Here is a 23,829-nt window from a genome sequence, read left to right as displayed (position 1 = left end):
AGTGTTCCAGTTGATGAGTCTGGTGAGGCTGACTATCGATAGAGCTTGAAATGTGTTGACCAGCCCCAAGGCATGTTGGTCTGAGGAGGTCTCATTTTTCTTCTAAAAAAAAAATCTGGCCACTTTTCAAATCCACTTATTTCTTTTCCTTCTTATATACCAAAACTTACAGTGTCTCTACACACCACAAATAATTTTAGATTAAATTATTAAAAAACCATTAGATCCCTAAAAATGGTTGGCATTAGAATATAACACGTTAACCAAGGTTAAATCAGTGAAATACTCATATAGCAAAGAACATTAAGCTTTAGATTATTAAAAACAATTGAAATGGACATGAACATTATTATTATTACATATTTTTAGTAAGTTATTTACAAGTCATATACATCTATGTCTCAGTCTGTACTTTGAGTCCATCATGTCTCTGTCAGGAGGTTGGTAGTATGCCTCATCATTAGTCCTCTGAATCATAGTTTGTTATTGAGTTAGGCAGCTGTTTTGAGGAAATTAAATATCACTCAGAAGCATAGCATTATGCTGCTTCAAATGTCATGTGCCATCCAAAATTTTAAATTATGGGAAATGGATATGACCTGAGGCTACTCTAGAAATTTGGGGCTTTTGCCTACCTCTAGCTCGATGGATCCCAATTCTAAATTCTAGAATTCTAAAATGCCATATTCAGATGATAGTACAAAATAAAGACAACATATTCCATTTGTGGAGTTGTTCTATTTGTATCATAGTCAGTGGAATTTTGTAGACAGCACATCCCAAGAAGTTGTTATCACCATTATGATTTTCTTTTTTAGCATTGATATCCTTTAATCTTGCATTCTATTCTCAATTTTTTGGTAACCAAAATTTTACCTGGAGAGCATATAATCTTTCCCCCCAGTATTGGTAATACAATAAGTCGAAAGCCTCAGTTTCAGGAAAAGTTGAAAGCTGCTTTCTTTACTTCTGCCTTTGTTCTGTTCATCCCTTATGCTTGGATGCTCTTCCTCTTCACCTTCACTTCTTAGCATCCCTTGTTTCTTTCAAGACTAAGTTCAAATACCAAAGTCTTGGTGAAACCTTTCTTAATATCTCAGCTGTCAGTACTTTCTATCCCCAAACTTCTTCGTATATATTGTATTGTATATATGTAGGATAATAATTATGTATGTAGACAAATGTACATCAGTCTAGAAGAGCTTTCCTTCCTTCATTCCTTCTTTCCTTCCTCCCTCCATTCCTTCCTCCCTCCCTTCCTCCCTTCCTCCCTTCCTTCCTTCCTTCCTTCCTTCCTCCCTTCCTCCCTCCCTCCCTCCCTCCCTCCCTCCCTCCCTCCCTCCCTTCCTCCCTTCCTTCCTTCCTTCCTTCCTTCCTTCCTTCCTTCCTTCCTTCCTTCCTTCCTTCCTTCCTTCCTTCCTTCCTTCCTTCCTTCCTTCCTTCCTTCCTTCCTTCCTTCCTTCCTTCCTTCCTTCCTTCCTTCCTTTTTCATACATTTAAAAAATTGATTTTTTGTTTTTACATTGCTTATATTTCCCTTATAACAAAGAATAAAAAAAATAGCCAAACAGTTCCATTAAATTTATCAGCATACCAAAAAAATGTGATAGTACTCCACACTGGTAGTCACTTATTTTTGAAAAGATGTTTGCCAATTATCTCTTTAATGATCAATTCTAGAACTCTCCTAGAAATCTAAATAAAGTACATTAGCCTATAGCTTGCAAAATCCATTCTCTTTCCTTTTTTGAAAATAGAGAAGATGTATGTCCTCTTCCAATCTTGTGAAACTTCTTCTACTTTCCATAATCTTCCACATGTCAGTGACAGTGCGTCACCAATCTGTCAGTTCTTTTAATACTGGGAATGTGGTTCATCTGGGATAGGTGACCTAAATTCATCAAGAGCTCTGTTACTATCTCCTTACTTTTCTTGGGCATCAACTTCCTGTCACCCATTTTTGTTCTATCATTTCTAGAGTAAAAATCAGTCTCCTTTGCAGAGAAAAAAAAATAACCTCAGTTTTCTTATCATAATCTCATCCACCTCAAATAAAGGTCATATCCTTTCTTTGATCCCTCTTTTCCTACAAATAAAGCTAAAGCAAAAAAAAGAAAAAGATCCACCTGTTTTATGTTGTCTTCAGCTTTCTTTGCCAATCTTCAACTCAATCTGAAGTTTAGCATCCCTGACATTTGTACAGGACCATGTTACAATCAAAGTGACCCTTGAGGGATATGTCTGTCCACATAGAGATGACAAAGCCAGCCCCTGGGCCAAGAGGGACTCATTTCTATTTTTTTCAGTCACTCACTTTTGGGTCTTTTGTTTGATGTGTATCTTGCTGCATGATCATTCTCTGGCAAATGAACTAACCTCTCTGGATTTGAGATTCTACCTCTGTAAAATGAGGGGGTTGGATTGGATGGCTTCTAAGTTCCTTTGCTGCTCTAGGTCTATGAGCCTAAGATTTGTAAAATAAACTAGGAAAATAGTATTAGCAGTTACCTTATCACATGTTGTGGTATTCCATCAAGATAATATATGTAAAGGACTTAGCATACTAGGGCACTAGATAAATGTCCGTTGTTCTGATTCATTCTTGTGGAATTATTTTACTTCTTGTGATAGCTGGCAAATCAACCCAGAAGACTATAAAATTGAATTGTTTTCTCAGTAAAGATTTCTGTTGGAGGCATTTAGTCAGGTTCAGCTTCTCTTTCCAGTTTAAGAAGTTGATGATACATGGGAGATAGCAGAACTCAGATGTTTCACTATTGTTATTGATGAAAATAAATCACCATGGATACACCAGCAAAAAAAAAAAAAAAAAAAAAAGGAAAGGGTGCCATTGAAAATCACTCCACCCCCAATATAAAAGAGGGATTTGACTAATCCTCTATGACCCCAGTTTGGAGAACCAGCATGAATGAGTAGAAGTTAAAGGGGAAGGGAACACATTTCTGGTTAGGATTAAGAAAACCTGTCTAAGGATTAAGGCTATCCAAGCAAGGAATTGGCTAAGTGTGAGGCCCTGTATTTTTCTTGTCTCTGGAAGTCTTTTAGCAATGATTGGATGATCATTTGTCAGGGGTGTCTAAAAGGGGATTTAAACATTTTATTATATTTTTCGACTAATTAGCGTTTATTTCCTCTCCCTTCCACTTTACCCTCAATTTAAAAGATAAAAAGGAAAAGAAAGCACAAATCTTGTAACAAAAATGCAGTCAAGAAAAACAAATTCTTATATTGGCCATATCCAAAAATGTCTGTCTCATGAGGCCATCACCTCTCTCGGGAGGTGAGTAGTATGCTTCATTTTTGTCTTTTGGAATAATGGTGGGTCACTATTTTGATCAGAGGTCTCAAGTCTTTCAGAATTACTTGTCTTTACAATGTTGTTTTTGTATAAATTGACAGAAAGGGATTTATATTTATTTAGGGGTACTATTAGCTGACCCAAAAGCCCTTCAACTCAAAGAGTCTATAATCCTCAGAATATAGGAAATGGGGCAAGAAAAAAGGGAGAGGGGGCCAGAAAAAGAAAGTGAAAGCAAAGAGAAATCTCAAGATCTGATTGGTAAAGTGCTTCCTAAAAGTTATTTCAGGGGCCACTTGTGACATCTTTTGCCAAGAGACTGGATCAGATGACCTCCAAACCCCAAGTCTAGAATACCAGTGATTTTATTTTCTTTGCAAAGAGAGCAGGGAAATCCCTGCTTTCCATCCTTCTGTCCTGCTTTGGGCAACCAGGATACCAGCTCTGCAGAATATTGGCAATTGCCATGTGCAAGGCTTTGTCTCTCTCAGTGCTGTGGTGAGCATAGTGTTTGGGTACAGCTGAGTTGCCCCATTTCTGCTTAGTTCACACCAGCTGCAGATATATCTCAGAAACCTTATAGAGGAAGGACATATTTCTTGTTCTTTTTACAAGTTCCCATATAAACTGTGAATGACTGTAAAAGGGAAAGATCATTTTATTGGACATGCTCTCACTTCAGGACCTAATTATAAGTCCCCTGGCACTGTTTTAGATCACTAGGGAGTGGGGAAATATGGATGACCACAAAAATCCCAAACTCAATATATTTGTGTGTGTAGACAACTGTAAAAACTCCCTTTGTGTATGTGTAAATATGTGTGTGTTCATGCTAAAGATGCAAACATTTTTGAAAAACTTCCATTTAACCCATTGATCTCAGTACTTCTTAATAAGACCTCATGTGGGAGATGTGAGTTTCAAGCGATAACATGGATTGTTTTTAAACAAACATATATATAATTATATATAAACATATATAATGAGTACTACCTCTTTCATAGGACTGTCTCCTTCAAAACCTTGGGAGTTTTTCAGTGATGTTCTTTTTTGCCCAAACATTTCTAGAACTTCTCTTTGGGAATTGCCTTCAGAGCCACTCCACAGAAACAAACAAACTATAGCAGTACAATCTTATTCATCAGACTTGCCTCTGAATGTTTTCTGGCTTTTATTAAAATGAAATCTACCCTCAGAATATGATGATGTTCCACCTTGCTAGTAAAGTGAAAGAACATGCCTTAGGCTTTCAATGCATTCCAGAAATGGAATTTTGAAAGTGTCATGGGAAAAAATGACCTACACACATCTGTGTCCCTGTTAGACAGGTGAAATGGGTCCTATTTCCATTTTATAAATGAGAAAATGGGAGAAACTAGGTGAATTTAGTGGATTGTGTAGTAGGTATGTAAGAGAATTACAGAATCCAAGAGTTAGAAAAGACCTCACTAGGTTATCTAGTGAGCATTGGTTATCTAGAGGGCATTGAGGCCAACTTAAACCTGATTAAGAATTCTCTCTACAGCTTGTTGCTATATTTATTCAATCTCTACTTGAAGAGGCACTGTAGCAGAGAGAGTGTTGGACTTAGAGTCAGGAAGGCCTGGGTTCATGTGAAGCTATGTGAAACTGGATGAATCACTTAAGCTCTCTTGGCCTCAGTTTTCTCATATGGAAAATGATTGGGTGGTACTAGATGATCTCTGAGTTTCCTTCCCATTTTAAATATGTGATTCTGTGGTCCTGTATCACAATGGTGACTCTCATTGAGCCTCAGATCATTTTTTACATGAATTGCTTTTAAGGCAACCTTCCCTCTTTCTGTCCTTGTGAGGTTGATTGTTTTGAACCCAAAGTTCAAGAACTTTACATTTGTACATCTTAAATTTCATCTTATTTTGTCAATAATATGACCCATCAACTAAAAAACTGATGTGATCTTAGTCCATATTCATAACTTAATTATTTAATACAGAATGACAGGTTATCATCAAGCTTGATTCTTCCTCTATTAAACCACATCTGATATATTATGTTCAGTTCTGGATACTGCATATTTGAAAGAACATTGAAAAACTGGAATTTGTTTGAAGTAGGGTGAAAGGGATAGGCAGAGGCTAGAAGCAATGGCATACATTGATTAGTTGAAAGAATTGGGCATGTTTAGCCTGAGGAATAGACTCATAGAGTACCTGGTAACAGTTTAAAAATATTTGAGGGCTGGGGAGCAGCTAGGTGGTGCAGTGGATAAAGCATTGGCTCTGGATTCAGGAGGACCTGAGTTCCAATCCAGCCTCAGACACTTGACACTTACTAGTTGTGTGACCCTGGGCAAGTCACTTAACACTCATTGCCCTACAAAATAAAATAAAATAAAATAAAATAAATGTTTATTGAAAAAAAAGGGGGGCAGCTAGGTGGCGCAGTGGATAGAACACCAGCAAGTCACGTAACCCCAATTGCCTCACTAAAAAAAAAAATAAAAAGAATATTTGAGGGCTGCCTAGTTGAAGAAGGATAGATTAGTTTTGTTTGGCCTCAGAAGACAAAACAGAGAAATGGGTATAATTTGGAGAAAGGCAGTTTTTGCTTTGATATGATAAAAAGTTTCCTAACAATTAGTTTTCCAAAGGTGTAATGGATAGTCATAAGGGGGTTTAACAAACTCCAATGGCTCCCTATTATAAATATAAAAATTTCAGGATCAAATATAAAATTTCTCGGTCCCTTTCTATCTTTCCAGTTTTCTTACATCTTACTTCCCTATATGTACACTATTCTTTAGTGACAATGGACTCGATGTTGTTCTTTGTACAATGTACTCTATGCATTCTTACAGACTATTCCCCATGTCTGCAATTCCCTCCCTCCTCATTTCTATCTCTTGGCTTCCTTCAGATCCCAGATAATACTTCACCTTCTGCAAAAAGCCTTCCAGATCCCCTTCAATGCTAGGGTCTTAGCTCTGTGATTATATCCAATTTATGCTGCATATATTTTGTTTGTGCATTGCTTTTTGCATATTGTGCCACCCCCAAGACTGTGAGCTCCTTGAGACCAGGGACTGACCCCCCCACCTTTTCTTTGTATCCATAGGGCTTAGCACAGTGCCTGCACATAATAGGCATTTAATAAATAATTGTTTGCATGAGGAAGTAATAGATTCTGTCTTGCTGAACTACTTCAAATAAAGGCTGGGATACCACTTGTCAGAGATCTTATAAAGGGGAATCTTATAAAGGGGGATCCCTATCCAGTTAGGGGTTGGTCTTATATTGAGATTCTGATTCCTTGGAATACAAAATGTGCTTTTCTCAGATTGAGATGCTGAACAATATAGCATGAAAGACTCTAATATACTTGATATTATAAAACATTCATAGGTTCAGAAATGAGGTAAGAGGGAATGGGGTAATTACAAAATCCCCCAAGGTTTTATGGAGTGAAAAATTCTTTTCCTAATAGAAACCTTCAGCTTACTTCTTTCAATCATCTCCCTTCTATCTTTTACTCCACCCAATAGCATTTGGACTTTTTCTTCCTTTCCATATTTGGTCTTGAGTTAGTTCCCCTTTCTGTCTTCCTTCTTCTTCACTGTCCCCTTTTTTCCATTCCTTGTTTTCTCTCTCCTTCAAGCTTTAATCACTCTCTTGCTTCTTTCCTATATCTTTTTCTCTTCTCTCTTTCCTCCCTGTCTCTCCTTCTCTTCTTCATTCTCCGAAATGTAAGTACTCTCCTTTTATATAGTATGGATGGCAATGCAGCATTCTGGCTGACCATATTGTTATTTCTTGCTTTCTATAGATATCTTACTACCTTTTTTTCTTTTTTTTTCCTTTTTTTTTTGGTGAAGCAATTGGGGTTAAGTGACTTGCCCAGGGTCACACAGCTAGTAAGTGTTAAGTGTCTGAGGCTGGATTTGAACTCAGGTCCTCCTGACTCCAGGGCTGGTGCTCTATCCATTGTGCCACCTAGATGCCCTATCTCTTTTTTCATTCTTAAATTTCTTCCATGATGTTCTTTAGGTAAGTATTGGATTTATGTTGAAACCATTATTCTTTAGAAACTGGTGCTCCAAGAGTTATAACCACACAGCATCATTGGGAGTATATTTTTGTTAAAAAGATAGGTTTTTGGGGAAGCTGGGTGGGTGGTGCAGTGGATAGAGCACCAGCCCTGGAGTCAGGAGGACCTGAGTTCACATCTGACCTCAGACACTTGACACTTACTAGCTGTGTGACCCTGGGCAAGTCACTTAACCCCAATTGCCTCACCAAAACAACAACAACAACAACAACAACAAAAATTAAAAAGATAGGTTTTGGTTCCACAAACAGCTTGGAATCATTATAAACTTGGTTTAATTAAATAGAATGAATCCAATTACATAAAAGACATCAAATAATATAATATTTGTAAAGTGCTTAGCACAGTGCTTGTCACATAGAAGGTACCATAGGAATGCTAAAAATAATGCTAATAATAATTCCATGAGGGAGGTCAGGTTGATTAATTTTTACTATGATAACAGTCATAGACTTTCTTTCCATTAGTGCATTAAAGTCAATGATAAAGATGTTGGCAGGAAAGGAATTAGTTCTGATTTATAGGTAGCAGGGCCTTTATGTTCATTATTCTTCAGCTGGGCCTTCTTTCCTAGGGCTCCCTAGATTTTTGCTGGAATGCTTTTGCTTTATTTATTTTGAATTGTTGAAGAAGTCTGCCAGTTGAGCTGTAGGGGGTTCTCATGGATGAAAGAGAAAATGTGCTAAAGGGACTCAGGTTAGAGAAAGAATTTCTCCAGCTTAAGAAATGGTCAAACTGTGAATGAATGAAGGAGGGTTATGAGAGAATGTTAGAGAACATTATAAAATGATGAAGGGCATGGATAAGGTACATAAGTTCATCTGACTGTTTCAGAATAAAAGAACTATGAGGCTCACTTGAAGTTTGAAAGAAGTATGTATTGGTTTCAAAATAGTATAGACGGTACCATTCCTAAAGTGACTTACCTTTTTCTTTTAATTTTTTTTTTTATTGGTGGGGCAATAGTGGTTAAGTGACTTGCCCAGCGTCACTCAGCTATTAAGTGTTAAGTGTCAAGTGTCTGAGGCCGGATTTGAACTCAGGTCCTCCTGAATCCATAGCCGGTGCTTTATCCACTGCACCACCTAGCTGCCCCCGTGACTTACCTTTTTCAAGGGAAATACACACACACACACACACACACACACACACACACACACAGAGTGAATGATATCACTTATTATAGGCTACACTCAGATTTTACACAAGCCAGATTTGGGGGAAAGTAGAGCTTAGAACAGCACAGATTTAAGAAAAAGGAGACACACTATATTTAACACAGTGGTTGGCAGACTTTTAGAAGTCATTGCTTAAGGAGACAAGACAGTGTGATGCAATAGAAATCAATGCCTTGGAAGGCAGAGGAACTAGGTTCAAATTGTACCTTTGATACTTAATAATTTTGTGATGTTGGCCAAGTCACAACCTCCATAAGCCTCAGTTTTCTTATCTGTAAAATGAAGGAATTGGACTAAAATTTCTCTGAGGTCCCTTTCAATTCTATATCTATAGCCAATATGCTGAAAAGATTCAATAGAATTTTGGATAACTTCTTTGAGGCTGATAACCCAGAGGACAAACCACTGGCCTGAACTTAATATTGAACTCGATGGACCATGGGTCTGATAGTATGACAATGTTTATGATCTTTTGTTATTGACTATAATATTTTTAAAAGTCTGAGGAGAAAGACAAAGAAGACATTTTATTACCAAGGTACCTCAGGCCCACCATTAATATTAATTATATCTTCATAAGAAAGGATAGTAGCACTCTTCTCTCTATACCTTTTTCCTCTCATCTTTGTTCAGTCATTTTTCACTTCTGTCTGACTCTTTGTGACCCTATCTGGGGTTTTCTTGGCAGAGATACTAGAGTGGTTTGGCATTTCCTTCTCATTTCACAAGTGAGGAAACTGAGGCAAACAGGGTTAAGTGACTTTCCCAGAATCACACAGCTAGGAAGTGTTTGAGACTGGATTTGAACTCAGGAAGATGAGTCTTTTGACTCCAGGCCTGGCACTCTGTCCACTGTGCCAACAAGCTGCCCTGCCTCAACTACTGGATATAAATAAGCAAGTTATTGAAGCTACTCTGTTTTGTTTTCTAACACTGGGCAAAAGATGTTCTTCCCTTTCCCCTGTTTTCTCCCTCTTTCAATTCCACCTCTTCCCTCTTAGGATATGTACCTGCTAGTCCATGAGTCATTCTGAACAGATATCTAGCTGATCTTCTGCAACCCTCTCAAAGGTTAGCATGGTGATTCTCCTAGTGGTGTTTCAAGAGTTTGATTTCAGGATTCACAGAGAATGGCAAACTGTGAAATATGGAACTAGTAATATGGAAAAGTTCCAGGTCTCAGCATAACTTCAAGAAAATAATGTAGTAGAAAGAACACTTCAAAAACAGGTCAAGAAATCTGGGTCCAGTCATGGCCCTATTATAACTTGAGCTGTGAGTGCAGGAAAACAGCATTTGCTACTGATAGTTCCAGTGAAAGCATCAGTCTCTCTTGAAGCCTATGATTGCTTGTAAAAATTTACCATCTAGTAAGGGAAGAAACCTCCCCCATCCCCCAAATTTAGGAACACTTATAAAACAACACATCAGCATGTATAAAATAATGCCATATGAACCAACTACCAATTGCTGAGGGCATCCTGAGTACAGCAGTGAAGAGAGTGCTGTGGACAATCAGAGAATAATCTTTGGAGAAGCTTATTTTTTGGGGGAGCAGGTTTTGAAGAAAGTGATGGTCATTCACTGATAGATGTATTTTGATACCATAGCATCCCCCTATGGCTCCCTCCACTTGAATTCACATGTTGTGTTCTCTGGATGACAACTATTCTGGGCTCTCCTAGAACTATAGCCCAGGAGCCCCCACCGATATTTACCTTTGAGAAGCAGCCAATTGACACAATTAGCTCAAAGCAAAGGCATTTGCTGAAATGGCATAGCATGAGCAGTAGTAACAAAGCATCCTCCCCATAAACTTGTAATACATCTGTAACAAAGAGACACAGTGTCATTGTGAAGAGTAGTCACATGTGTAAAATGTATTAGTAGAGAGACACATGTAGAGAAAATGAGTGGCTAAGGCAACTCATACATCTGGCACTGCAGGGCACTACTTTCTTTTCTCTCCTCAGAGTATCTTTATAGTCTTCTCCCATTGCATGATATATCTATTGGACATCTGGGTTCAGATCATAATCTTTTATTGTTCCATCTTTCCCTTTGACTTGCTATTCTTAACTATATTCTTCACCCTCACCATGACCTCGAATTCCTTCATCCCTCAATACTTTACCAAGACCAAACTCTGCTCTGGTTACATTCATAACTGGAAAAACCTGGGCCACCAAGAATATTAAGGGAATTAATACAAAAATGCAAAGGAAAGAGGCCTAGCAGTAACAGATCTCAAACTGTACTATAAAATGGCAACCATCAAAGTTATCTGGTACTAAGGAATAGACTGATTGATCAGTGGAATAGGTTAGGTACACAAGACAGAGCAATAAATAACCATAGTAATCTAATATTTGATAAACACAAAGACCCCAGCTTCTGGGATAAGAACTCACTATTTGACAAAAACAGCTGGGCAAACTGGAAAACAATGTGGAAGAAATGAGGTATATATCAACATCTTATACCATATACCAAAATAAGGTCAAAATGGGTACATGATTTACACATAAAGGGTGATATCATAAGCAAGTTAGGAGAGCAAGGAATAGTTTACCTAACAGAGCTATGTAGAAGGGAAGAATTCATGACCAAATAATAGATAGCATTTTGAAATGTAGAATCGATAATTTTGATTATATAAAATTGAAAAGTTTTGCACCATCAGAATCAATGTGACCAAGATAAAAAAGAAAGTAGAAAGCTGGAAAACAATCTTTACAGCAAGTGTCTCTGATAAAAGCCTCATTTCTAGAGAACTAAGTCAAATTTATAAGAATACAAGTCATTCCCCAACTGATAAATGGTCAAAAGATATGAACAGTCAGTTTCCAGATGAAGAAATCAAAGCTATCTATAGTCATATAAAGAAATGTTCTAACTCCTAGCTTCTTAAACTGTGGGTTGCATAACTGAATATGGTGGTTATAAAATTTTTGGCCTATAGTACCTATATACCTGGAGTCATGAAAAATTTCATAAAAACATTTCTTGGGTGAAAAGGGGTCATGAGTGGAATTAGTTTAAGAAGCCCTGCTCTAAATCACTATTGATTAGAAAAATGCAAATTAAAACAACTCAGAGGTACCACCTTATACCTATCAGATTGGCCAATATGACAGAAAAGAAAAATGATAAATGTTGGAAAGGATGGAGAAAAATTAGGGCATTAATGCACTCTTGGTGGAGTTGTGAACTGGTCCAACCATTCTGGAGAGTAATTTGGAACTATGCACAAAGGACAAACTGTGCATACCTTTGGCCAAATAATACCAGTACTAGGTCTATATTGCAAAGAAATCATAAAAAGGGAAAAGGACCTACATGTGCAAAAATATTTATAGCAGATCTTTTTGTGGTAGCAAAAAAGTGGAAATTGAGGTGATACCCATCAAATGGAGAATGGCTGAGCAAACTCTGGCATATGAATGTTATGGAATCTATTGTGCTATAAGAAATGATGAACAGGTGGATTTCAGAAAAACCTGGAAAGACTTACATGAAAAGATGCAAAGTGAAACAAGTATAATCAGGAGAACATTGTACCCAGTAACATTGTGTGATGATCAACTATGAATGACTTAGCTATTCTCAGCAATACAATGATCCAAGATAATTCCAAAGGACTCAAGATGGAAAATTCATATCACAATAAAGTAATGATGGACCCTGAATGCAGATTGGAGCATACTATTCTTATTTTCCTCATTTTCTTTATTTTGTGATTTTTTTCCTTTTGGTCTGTTTCTTCTTGTGAAAGAATGTTGTGAAACATGACTAATATAAAATATGTTTTACATGATTTCACATATATAACCTATATCAAATTGCTTACCATTTTAGAAAGAGAGGAGGGAGGGGAGAGAGAAAAATTTGGAACTCAAAATTTTCTAAAAATAATTATTAAAATTGCCTTTACATATAATTAAAAAAACTACTAAAAAAATCTCTAACACAAAACTATCTGGACTACTATCTGAGAGCTCCCTCTTTTACCTATCTCATGCAATAATAGTAATAGCTAATATTTACATAGGGCTTTAAAATTTGCAAGGCACTTTACATATGTTATATCAATTGGCATCAACTAGATAATTCACTGGATAGAGAGCTTGGCCTGGAGTCAGGATTTCAAATCCAGCCTCAGATACTTACTAGCTGTACCACCTTAGACACATAACTTAACCTCTCTCAACCTCAGTTTCCTGAACTGAGGACAATAATAGCACTTAATTCCCAAAGTTTGTGAGGATCAAATGGGATAATATTTGTAAAGAATTGAGCACAGTGCCTGGCACAGAGTATGTTCATAATAAATTCACATTCCCTTCTTTCCTATTAATTGTTCTCACATTCCTCTCATGTTATTATCTCCTCCTTCACTCCATTCTCTGAGGAAGACAGTTTTTTTTTAATCTTGCTAAGACCAAACTGTCTATGTGTACCCTTGATTTCTTTCCCTCTAGTATTCTCCAGCAAATTATCTCCACTATCATTCCTACTTTTAGTCTTCATTCTCTCCTGAGCTAGTAGTTCTTTCTCTGATGCCTACAAACATGAGCAAGTTTCCCCTATTCCTTATGGAAATATGTTTTATATATATGCATGTATATGCACATATATAACATATCAGATTGTTTATCATTTTAGGTTTTGGAGGGAGGGTGAAAAATTTGGAACTCAAAATTTATGATATAAAATTGTCTTTACATGTAATCAGAAAAATAAAATACTATTAAAATTTTTTCTTATCCTTAAAAAACTCATTAGATCCCAATATCTCTGCTAGTTTTTGTTATTTTCCTCTTTCCTCCTCCACTAAAGTTCCTAAAAAAGCTATCTATCCTCAATGCTACCCCTTCTTCTCCTCTTTCTTATAAACCCTTTACAACCTGTCTTCTAACCCCATCATTCAACTGAAAAGTCTCTCTCCAAAGTTGCCTATGATCTTCCTTCCTTCCTTCCTTCCTTCCTTCCTTCCTTCCTTCCTTCCTTCCTTCCTTCCTTCCTTCCTTCCTTCCTTCCTTCCTTCCTTCCTTCCTTCCTTCCTTCCTTCCTTCCTTCCTTCCTTCCTTCCTTCCTTCCTTCCTTTTTCCTTCCTTCCTTTATTTCTTTCTTTCTTCAGGGAAATAAGGGTTAAGTGACTTGCCCAGGGTCACACAGCTAGCAAGTGTCAAGTGTCTAAGTCCGGATTTGAACTCAGGTCCTCCTGAATCCAGGGGCAGTGCTTTATCCTCTGTGCCACCTAGCTGCCCCTCTATGATTTCTTAATTGACAAGTTCTGACTGATCCTTTTGATTTCTCTGATACTATTGACTGTCATCATCTCCTTAATACTCTCTCCTCTCTGGTTTTTCTCTTTTGGTTCTCTCTTTCTGGTGCTCTCTCTGGTTTTCCATTTATTTGATTATTCTTTCTCAGTCTACTTTGCTGGACTTCCATCCAATTCACACCCATTATCTGTACAAGGTGTTGTCCTAGGTCCTCTTCTTTTCTATTTTTAAATCTCTTTGTGATCTCATCAGTTTCCATGTGTTCAAATGTCATTAACTTTCCTTTTTCTTTTTCCTCCCTTTATTTTTTGGAGACAGTTAGAGTTAAATGACTTGTCCAGGGTCATATAGCTAGTAAGCATCTGAGGCTGGATTTGAACTTAAGTTCTCCTTACTCCAGGACTGGTACTCAACTGTGCCACCCACTTGTCCCCCAAAAGCCATCTCTATGTAGATGATTCCCAGATCTCCATATTCAGGCCTGGTCTTCTTTCTGAATTCTAGTCCTGCAATATTATCTATTGGACACATCTAGCTGGATGTCCCATAGGAACCTCAAACTCAACATAACCAAATAAGAAATATTTTTTCATTCCAAATATACTCCTCTAATAAAGTTTCCTCTTAATGTCAGGGGCACCACCATTCTCCTAGACAGAAACTTTGCAACTTTTGTGACATTCTTGACTTCTTAGTCTTAGCCTACATATTTGGTCAGTTGAAAAATTTTGTTATTTCTTCTTTCATAATATCTCTCATGTCCCACTCTTTCTACTCACTACCACCCAATTTTAGGCCTTCATTATTTCTCACCTGGACTATTGTAGTAGCCTTATAATTGGTTTCCCAGCCTGAAGTCTCTTCCCACTCCAATTCATCTTCCACATGGCAACTAAAGTGATTTTTCTTAAATGTAACTCTGACCATTTGATTCCCTCCTTTTTCTTTAATGAACTCCAATGGCTCCTTGTTATGTCTAGGATCAAAGATAGATTGTAATGTTTGATTATTATGGCTCTTTGTAACCTGGGCCCTTCCTACATTTCTTTCTTTCTTCCTTTCTTTCTTCCTTTTTTCCTTTTTTCCTTCCTTCCTTCCTTTCTTTCTTCCTTTTTTCCTTTTTTCCTTCCTTCCTTCCTTCCTTCCTTCCTTCCTTCCTTCCTTCCTTCCTTCCTTCCTTCCTTCCTTCCTTCCTTCCTTCCTTCCTTCCTTCCTTCCTTCCTTCCTTTCTCTTTCTTTCTCTCTTTCTCTCTCTCTCTCTCTCTCTCTCTCTCTCTCTCTTTCTCTCTCTCTTTCTTTCTTTAGTTTTCTCTCTTTCTTTCAACTGGTAGAAATCCTCCTTTCTTACCTGAATCTGACCTGCTTGATTATTAGAGGTAGGAAGAAGTAGGACTGATTCTTTAGCCAGACAATGGCTAGTGTCTCTAATTCTATCAAGTTTTGATTGAGAAATATCTTCAAAGTTCTTGTTTATTTATTTATGTGTTTATTTTTTGGTGGGGCAATGAGGGTTAAGTGACTTGCCCAGGGTCACGCAGCTAGTAAGTATCAAGTGTCTGAGGCCAGATTTGAACTCAGGTCCTCCTGAATCCTGGGCTGGTGCTTTATCCACTGCAATGCCCCCTATCTTCAAGGCTCTTAAAGGAACAAAGAAATGTAAAGACTTATTTATACTTTTGTACCTCTCATGATGCTTTAATGGAACTGTGGTGTGTACTCTCTCCATCAATGCATATATAGCTCCTTTATGCCTTCTCATCTACCATAGAAAATCTTTTATAGAAAATGTGTTGGGGGAGGGGCAAGGAAATAGTTCAGATGTTCTACGGTGAAAAATTCAGGCATCAATTATGTCAATATTTCTTCTTGTGTTGAAGGCTATTTCTAGCTCCCTTGTGGCTTTGTCCTCCAAACAGAGACAATGACAAAGCATTTGTGTACTCCAGGCAAAGTGTGAAAGGTGGAGTTCTCAATATGTTATTGTTCACTGGCAGCCTAGAGCCTTTGTTGTAATGTTTGTGACTTGACATTACATAATAAATATCTGTGTGCTGTGGAGAGCAATGTTTTCTGCCACAAAAGTTCATTTATTACTGTAATATTTTTCAAGAATTTATCTTTTCTTTCCCTATACCATCCACTGCTGTAGTCTATCCTAAATAGCTGCCCCATCTTTGTCTATCTCCACTCTCATATTGGATTCAATTCAATTTAATTTAAGAAGCATTTAGGAAGGGGCAGCATTGAAAAATAGGTAGAGCACTGGATCTGGAATCATGAGGAAGACCTGGGTTCAAATCCTTCTACAGACACGTTTGTTTTGTGACTTTGGACAAGTCATTAATCTCTTTGCCAAGGGTAAGATAACACAATGGTCCCCAATACCACCTATGTTTGTCTCCTGGCCCAGGAGGGAACAATTACTCCATCATTTGAGCCTTCACTTTGAATGTTTTATTCGTCTTCATAAACATAATGCAGGGAGTTGGCTCTGCTCAGCTCCTTTGTATGTGGAGTTTTGTAGCTCTGACCTGACAGATTTCTTACAAAATGTGTGTAGTAATAATAATTTAAAAACTGGGTACACATTAAACGTTTATTGTGACATTAGTTGCTTCAATAGGGGGAAATAAAGGGTGTCCTGGTCAGAATGTTTTTTAAGTGGCTATGCTTTGGTACCTTTTGAGAACTTATGCCAAAAGGTGCCATATATAAAATGTGGAAGTAGTCCCTTGCTTTTTATAGTTCTTGCCTTCTCTTCTTTTTGGCTCAATCTTGAGGCAGCTTACAGTCTATAGTCAATCATTCCATTTTTGGGTGACTGACTATACATTGCGTACTGTCTGGGTTTGGTTCCCTAAGCTAGGTTAACAGAAAAGGGTAATGGTTAAAGAACTGATCTAGGAATTCAAACTCAATAAGCTATGGAGCGAGATGGGAAGTTTGAAGAACAGGAAGTCAGTGAAATCCTACCTTGGAAACTTATTTAACTCTGTGGCCGCTGGCAAATTGCTCAATTCTCTTTCAGCCTCAGTTTCTTTATTTGTAAAATGGGGGTAAAATAGCACCTACCTCATAGGGTTGTTTTGAGGATCAAATAAGTCAACATATGTGCTTTGTAAACATTAAAGCAATATCTAAAAGCTAGCTATTATTATTAACAATTTGTGGGAAAACCTGGAATATACATTACATGACTTTGGGAGTGTTTGAAAAACAATCTTAAACAATGTTAAGAACAATAGTAGCAGTAACAGTAATTACAGTAATACAAACATCTTACTTGTTATAGAGCTTTCCAATTTATAGAACATTGTCACATACAGTCTCACATATTATACATTAGTGCCACTCCCATTTTGCTGATGGGGAACTTGAGGCTCAGAGTTTTAATGCATTTTTTCAAGGTCACGAAGCTAGAAAAAAAAGGGCAAAGTCTGGACTTAAACCTTGATCTTTTGACTCAAATTCTGGTACTTTTTTTTGTCTGCAAAGAAATTGCAAAGATCAAGGGCTCTTGCCTGAGAGGTCCCTCTTCTCCTGTTTTTAGTGCCACAACACTCTTGTCCCTAACAATTTAATTTGGAATTTTACCAGATTGGAGCAGGAAGATATAGGGGAAAGGTAAGCTATGGGGATGGTGGCTGGGTGGTCACCTGTGGAGATGAAATTTGTCCTTGATAGTAATAGAAGCTAGTGGTAGGTCTGACCAAGAGGCATATGTTTCATCCTCAACCTTTCTCGTGAATTATAGCATAGTATTTTCCAGTCACTTCACAAGGATGTGGTTGAAATAAATGAGCTTACCACCCAACTGGAAAACCTTTGCTTAGCAAATCTGCCTGGCTGCTTCTCTTGTCTCCATAATAAACAATTAAAACATAAACAGAAAACCCTACCTCCCTGTCCTATTCATGACAACATTCCAGTGACTCATGAAAATAAGCACAGGCTATATACCAAAGCCACCAGGGGAAGGGGGCTGGAAGCCAGGCACTGGGTCTAAAAGGACATTCATCTACTTTCTATCTTCTTTTTATTTAGTCTTGGTTTTCATGAGCATCCTTTGGGATGTGTAGGTTAGGAAATGACTGAGTGTATTCACTCTAGGAAGATCCTTCTGTTTTCTTAGCATATGATACCTTATATTACAATGATTCTTTGATCTCACTGATGTGGGTATTTCCCCCAGTGGTGCAGACTGCAACTCATTCATATCTTTTCACTCTCAGATGGCTGTCTATGACCTTTATCAAGCCTCTGTAAAAGATTTATTCCATATATTGGAGTCCTTTCTATATAGATCTTTTAAAATTCTATAGGTATCTGTATGACATTTAGCTTTTTGATACATCTGCTCCAACTCTCAATGCTTGACTGACTCACCTCCTTTTCTGGCCACACATTTCCTGGTTTGCATCTTTTATGTTGCTTCTTGTGTGCAAGATATCATTGGTATTGGCTGAAACCCACTTCCATCTAACAGAGCCTTCCATTGCCCTTTTGATCTATTGTAGTTTTGATTTTTGTAGTGATTATGTTCTATTATTTATGGCCACATAGTACCACTGGAGGACTGAATATTATTGTTAAAAAGATGGATATTTGTGGAAAGGAACATTTTGGTATTCCTGAAAGCATCACCCAATTTTCTAATGCAGTTAGCCTTCCCCAAAGCTAAGATATGTTATTTTTTACCCTATAATCCCAGAGATGAAAGGAATCCAGAACTGTGATTTCTGCGGTATAGGGAACTTGTAGTATGAAAACTCCCTCCACTGATGTAGAAGGACAATCCCCCTGATATTTATAATATTAGAGAATTGCTTGTGAGCCCTGAGAGGTTGGGATGACTTGTTTATGGTTATACAATTAGTGTCAGAGACAGGACATGAACCTATGACTTTTTGACTCCACAATTAATATTCTAGCCATCATGCCTACTGATTCTCATGGTTTCAGCCTAATGACATACTACTGTCAGAGCATAGTACTAAGGAGGTCATGTGGTATAGCTGAGTCCTATAAAAACTCAGAGTTAGACTGTGCTTTAGTGTCCTAGCCTGCTGGTGAATTCATTGCCTATTCTTAGCCAAAATAGAAGTCAATGAGAATGTGGGTTGATCATAGCAAATCCCTCATTACTATTAGAACTAGTAATGCATGCATTGATATTGGTAAGTTATTAGACTCCTTCTCAGTCCTGGATGACTGCAGAGTGTTAGATACTGATTAGTAGTATTGGCAACATATGGCACTAAAGTGAATTAAAGTCAAGCCCGTTTTTGAGGACAGAACATACATTTTGTACTTGAGTCATTTTTGAAAGCTATTCCCCAAATGTCTCAAAGTGTAATAGAGGGCATTATTAATTAAATTAATGAATTAAAATTTTCAATTAAATTAAATTTGACAGAAATTTATGCAGTACCTGTAAAATGTCTATTATTATTATTATTATTATTATTATTATTATTATTATTATTATTATTATTGTGTTCAAGGAATTTATTTGTCAGGGAGGTATCTTTAGGTAGCATGCTTCACAAATTTTCAAAGAGCCAAATCTGTAGGCAGGGTTTCTAGATAGAAAGGAGTTAGTATGGCTCTCTGGAGAACCAGACTCCTAGGAAGAGATCTTTTAGTGATTGGTGACAGCCTGCATGATGTCACTAGTTGGGCAAGATTTGGATTGGGATAGACCTCCCATGTTGAAAAATGCAAGTCAGTCTGTGGATCACTGGGCAAATATCCCACTGCTCTATAAAGTGATCCAACTAATTACTGATGCCCAGACCTCTCCTTAATGATAGACATTAACTGTTCTTGAGTTATTTGATCTGGAGATATTTCCTCAATTCCTTTGTAAAACAGCACTCAAAATTTGGTAGGAGTACTTGGTAAACCTCAACTCTTTTTTAGAACCACTCCACTCACTCCATGAGAAAGCCTCAAAACCTACCTACCTCTAAGTCAGCTATGGGATTCCTCTGGGCCATGCTTGTTGACCAGGCTTACATCTGATTTATCTCTTTCCTCCATTTATCCACATGTTTGGCAGATCTGCATAAGGTTCTAAGCCCAGATGGAATATTTTTGAGTTTAAAAATATAGACTCATTTGCTGTGGTTTCTGATGTGTCTTTCTCAAGTTTCTAATAATAATTTCTTCTGGTCTTGCTGGTGGCAGCCAGAAGTTGAGTAGGTGATGTGGTTTTTATTCCCTGTGGAGTTTCTTTTGCTTGGGTATAATTACTAATATTTCTTTCCTTGGGGGAGAGGGCACATGGCTGCCAATGGTAAGGAATGTAGGATAGATAGAATTGTTTTTCTTTTATCACTAATTTATTTTTTATTAATCTTTGTCTAACCATAAATGATATAACTCTGGACAAGTCACTTTACTTCCACAAGGCTCATTTATTCACCTACAAAATGGGAATAATACTGTTTGCCAGTCTACCTCATAGGATCATAGATTTCAAAGTAAAAGTAACTTTAGAGGTTATTAAGTGCAAGCCCCTCATTTAAAGGATGAGGAAACTGAGGCCCAGAAATATTAACTCATCTAGTGTTACCCAGCTAGTAATTGTATGAGTCAGGATTAGAAACCAGGTCTTCTTGATTCCAATTTCAACAGTATAGTCTTTATGTCACACTGTCTCTCTTATCACCTCTCATAAAATTGTTACAATCAAAAGAGATAATGTATCTGAAATGCTTTGTAACTGTGGAGAATTATAGAAATGATGGATACACATCCCTTGTTTCCTCTTGGTTCATTAGTTGTTTTTATCAGTTAATAATGTCCTTATTTTGCTTGCTCTTTATGTGAGGTCTCACCTTCATAGGCAATAGTAAGGGACCAACACCCAGATCATGTACTTTGAGGAGGTTTGATTAAGCTAGATTCCATGGTCAGTCATTTCAAAGATGGTCCTACTAATATCTTTTATTTCCTTGTCCCCTAATCTTAGATAGTTCAATGTTTTAGAGAATTGGGCCTAGAGTCATAAAAACCTGAGTTCAAATCTGGCCTCAGACACTTACTAGCTATATGACCCTGGGCAAGTCACTTAACCCTGTTTGCCTCAGTTTCCTCATCTGTAAAATGAGGATAATAATAGCACCTTTCTCTCATGGTTGTTGTGAAGATCCAATGAGGTAATAATTGTGAAGCACATAGTATAGTGCCCAGCACATAGTGCTTTACAAATATTATTATTATATATTATTATAATAATATAATATATTATTATAATTATAAATGTCCTAAACCCAAATCTTAGGCAAAGTCTATCTTTTTGAGTGCTTCTATTGCAAGGGACATTTCTGGTGAAAAGCCCAATAAATTCATGATATTCAACCTCATCTGGACCCTCAGTATTGCTGGATAATCCTTTATTTATCTGTAGTTCACTCCGTATCACTTTTCCTAAAGCTTCTATTCCAAATCTTTTCTATTCTTCTAGACATTTATTCCTATCCTCTTTTTTTTCTTCTCCCTCCCACTCAGCAGGTCATCTGACATAAGCCATCCCTGTCTCCCCCTGCCTCTCCCTGCCCAACTTTCCTTTTCCATCACCCAATTTCTTAGTATCATCAAATATCCTTTCTTATCTACCTTTTATATCAGTGTACCTCATTTTCTGGGGAAGCTAGGTGGTGCAGTGGATGGAACACTGGCCCTGAAATTGAGAGGGTCTGAGTTCAAATATGACCTCAGATACTTATTGGTGTGACCCTGGGCAAGTCATTTAACCCCAATTACCTTAAACATCTGGGGCTATCTCCAGTTGTCCTGATGTATATCTTGCCACCAGACCCCAATGGCTCTAGAGGAGAGAGTGAGGTTGGTGACTTTGCACACAGCCCTCCCTCACTTAATTCCAATTCAGTGCAAGTCATGACATTACTTTGATGTCATGGTCCTCTTTAAGAATGAAGGACAAACAATAGCATCTCATATTTTCTCAGACTAATATTCAGTTATGGTCTTTATTCCTTCTTCCACCATGTTAATTCCACTGTGAATCATCCATCAAGTGTCACACACCCATCTTTTTTTTTTTTTAAGTTTTCAACATTTGTTTATATAAGATTTCCAATTTCCAATTTTTCTCCCTACCCCCCTCCCCTAGACAGCAGGTGATATAGGTTATTTATATATAACATTAAACATATTTCTGCATTAGTCATATTAAAAGAGAAGAATCAGAGCAAAAAGGAAAAACCTCAAAAAAAGAAAAACAACAGCACCAAAACCAAAAGAAATAGTGTGGTCCAATCAGCATCCATATTCCACAGTTCCTTTTTTTTCCTGGATTTGGAGAGCCTTTTCCATCATGAGTCCTTTCTTATACCATTGGATTGGTGAGAAGAATCTAGTCTATCACAGTTGATCAACACATAATGTTGATGATACTGCACACACCCATCTTTAACCTTTACTTTACTAGCTACTTCCCTTGGATTATAACCATGCTCAACTCCTTTACAAATATACACAAAAAAGCAACCTTCCTTCAACCTTCATACTTTCATGGGGTGCTCTCTTTCCTACTTCCTTTCCTAAACTGACAAAGTTCTCAAAGGAAGAGTCTATGCTTCTTGCCCCTGCTTCATCACAAGTCATTCCTCAACTTCTCACAATCTGGTTTCTGATACTAACACTACTGAAACTGCTCTCTCAAAGCTTATCAATCACTTCTTACTTGATTAAACCAATAATAATTCTCCTCAAAACTCTCTTCAGTACTTTTTTATGATTGACCATCTTCTTTTGAGAGAAGCAATGTGGTAAAATGTAGAGAGAACTGAATCTGAACTCAGAGTGCCTGTATTTGAGTCTTATGTCTGCCAGTTAACTCCCAATGTGATGTTGGGAAAATCACTTCACCCCCTTGGGAGCTTAAATAAGTTGCCTCTAAGGTTTCTTCCAGCCTTATAATTATGATTTTTGAAGCTCTCTCTTCCCTTGACTTCCACAGTACTATACTCTCCTCTTCATTTTCCACCCACCCCTCTCTGGCAAGCTGTGCTTTTTCACTGTCTCAACTAGGGTCTCTACCACCTCTCTCCCTTAAAAATGTGTTCTCCAAAGTCCTCTCTCTTTCTTTTTCTATGTTCTCTCCCTTGGAAATCTCACCTCCCTCCCTCCTGCTCGAAAGACTATAGTTATCACCTCTATATGGATGCTTTTCAAGAGTATATCTAAAGCTCTAACTCCACCCCCCCCCCAGTTGAGTTTAGTAGTTTCAACTGCATGATGGACATATCTACTGGGATTTCCCATTAGCATCTCAAATGCAACATATCTAAAAAAGAATTCATTCCCCTTTCTTTCCAATCATGTGTTTTCTCCTCTACAGAGTTCTTCCTCCAGATTCTCCTAAGTTTGTAAAAAGTACCTTCTCCTTGTTTTTGTACTATAATGATTCTGGCCCTCTCTCCACCCACTCTCTTGCCTCCAGTGGTTTTATACATGTTGAAATGTTTATATACAGGTTGAAAGCAGATTAAATAGACCAGTAAGGACATCTTTAAAGAGGAAAAAAGAAATTTCAAGAAGCCTATCTAGGAGGTGTGTGTGTGTGTGTGTGTGTGTGTGTGTGTGTGTGTGTGTGCATGAACCATTCTTTTGATTATGATAGTAGTGAGGGATTAGATTGACTTTAAGAATGTGAGCCTCAGGTGTATTTTTAACACTACCTTCTGACTATATTACCTACTGACTGGCTCTAAGAGTCACTACTTAGACATTAATAACCTTGATTTATAATTATCTAGTGGAAGCTCTTATTGTTTCCCTAGAAGGACATGGAATTTCAAATTCTTACTGTGAGTGTTAGGATTATAACTAAGGACACAGAATAAGATTGATACTCTCTCTCTCTCTTTCTTTCTCTCTCTTCTCCCTATCCCTCTCTCTCCTTTCTTCTTCCTCTTTCCCTATCTCT

The sequence above is a fragment of the Dromiciops gliroides genome, chromosome 1 (assembly GCF_019393635.1).
Source record: "Dromiciops gliroides isolate mDroGli1 chromosome 1, mDroGli1.pri, whole genome shotgun sequence".
NCBI classification, from domain to species: Eukaryota; Metazoa; Chordata; class Mammalia; order Microbiotheria; family Microbiotheriidae; genus Dromiciops; species Dromiciops gliroides.
The sequence above is the reverse complement of the archived record's forward strand: the minus strand, read 5'-3'. Positions refer to the sequence as shown.